Below are 2,050 nucleotides of genomic sequence, written 5' to 3'. Positions count from 1 at the left end.
TTATCAAATAAATGTAGATATTGACCAATGTGATTCTTTTATTTCAAAAATAAATGTTTACAAAAGCTAGGCTTTTAGTATACACTCTAACAACTGTGGCATTGACCGATGCATAATTTATTCCCATACCTTCCAATTTTTTAGTAAGAGCATCTAATTTTGAAGACATCAAAGTAATTGCATCTAAATCAAATTTTCCTGATGCTTTAACTGGGTTTGGATAGGAATAGCCTCCACTTCTTTCTATTGCCCATTGATGATGGTTTTGTGCTACACTCTCAATAATATCCTCGGCCTCATCTAAACTTTTATTCATAAGTGCCCCTCCAGCTGCAGAATCTAGACACACCTTAGTATGATAGTTGATGTTGTTATAAAAAGTATGTAGAACTAGTCATTTTTCTAAACCATGATGTGGGCATTGTCTAAACATATTGTTGTATCTATCCCATACTTCAAATAAATATTCTAAATCTGACTGTCTGAAGCTTGCAATTTGATTTCTCATATGAGCGGTCTTACTTGGAGGATAGAATTTGTGAGTGCAGCGGAGGCCGGCAAGAGGGGGGTGAATTGCTGAAAACAAAAAAATAAACTATACCCTCCTCGTTCTTTTAACTCAATTAGTACAATAGTAAATAGAAAGAAACAGTAAAGTAATAAAGCAGTAAACAGAAAAGAAACAGGGATTTAACCTGGTTACAACCAAGGAGGTTGTTAATCCAGGGCAATGTGAAGCGCACTAAAAAGAATCTTCTTTAATGAAGGTGGAGAAGCCTTTTACACTTTAGAAGCTTAGAACTATTGCTAGGAATGGCTACACAATTGATTGCTAGAGTTATTCATTATTTCCTAGCTCCAAGAGCCTTTATATAGGTCCTGGAAATCCTATCCCGAGGGTCCAAGGCGCCTCCAGCTCGGTCAGCAGATAAAACTTTATCTGCTGCGCAAACGGTCTGTTCGACCAAGCTTAAGGCGCCTTCATCAGCCTTGAAGGCGTCTTCAAGCTGAAGGCGCCTTCAAGGCAACTTGAAGGCGCCTTGAGCTGTTTATCCAGCACAGCTTCTTTTTCCAGCTCTTTTGCGTTGGCTTCCTATGCTCCGTTCTTTTGGGTGATTGCGGCCAACCGGAATAGGGCTCACCCGAACCCAATTCCCGACCTTCTCCTTGAGCAGCCTTCCATCCCGGCTTAACGTCCCTCGAACGCCGCGCACACTCTTCACGCCCACCGGAGTACTCTTCCGCAGCTCTCTCGTCCTTCGGACGCACCGAGCCCGTCGGCTCCTTTCCCGTGCCATCCTTCTCGCTAACTGCGTCTTCCGCTCGACTTCCTGCGCTCCTAAGCTCCTGCACACTCAGACACAGGGATCAAACACAGTAGGACCTAACCAACTTGGTTGATCACATCAAAACACCCACGGGGACCAACAGAATTTATCAAGGAATTGTTGCGCACATTGCTCCCAAGTGGTTATGGTGTTAGTTGGTAAAGAATTCAACCATTAGTTTTCTCTATCTCTTAAAAAACTCAAATAATAATAATCTCACTGCTTCGGATGGAACACCGTTCATCTTCATAGTGTTGCAGATTTCATAGAAAATTTCAAGATGTTGATTAGGATCTTTGTGTGGTCCGCCACCAAACTAATTTTGTTGTACCATAGTGATTATTGCAGGCTTGATTTTAAAATTGTTTGCTTCAATAGATGGTCTTGTGATAGTAGAACGAAGCCCTCTTGTTAGCAATTCGAGCCACAAAAATCGCCTTTTTTGTGTTACGGAAACCTTGGAGCTAGCCATGGATCCGTGCGAAGATAAATAAAAATATTCATGTACACGTTTGTCTACACTAGACCTACCTTAGATCTACATGAAAAGAAGTATTACCCTTGTAGCGATGCACTTCGCTTATCCTGCTCGTCCAAATGGTTGTCGGATCTCATAGAGTGTCAAGTGTACACTCCTCTACACTTATCCACACGGACAAAAGGTGGAGAAAAACCACATAGAGTGTGCTAGCACTCTTGAGAGGTTTCGACAATGGAGGAGA

General features: G+C 41.9%; 1 non-coding gene across 1 annotated transcript; it reads left to right on the top strand.

Annotated features, from left to right (window-relative positions):
• Window positions 1-404: 404 nt before the first annotated feature.
• LOC122007455 lies at window positions 405-510 on the top strand. The gene has a single exon (XR_006118952.1). It is a non-coding gene; the product is annotated as a small nucleolar RNA R71 (small nucleolar RNA).
• The last annotated feature ends 1,540 nt before the right edge of the window (window positions 511-2,050 follow it).

The sequence above is a fragment of the Zingiber officinale genome, chromosome 7B, assembly GCF_018446385.1.
Source record: "Zingiber officinale cultivar Zhangliang chromosome 7B, Zo_v1.1, whole genome shotgun sequence".
Taxonomy (NCBI): domain Eukaryota; kingdom Viridiplantae; phylum Streptophyta; class Magnoliopsida; order Zingiberales; family Zingiberaceae; genus Zingiber; species Zingiber officinale.
This window is presented reverse-complemented; position numbering and strand designations above follow the sequence as displayed.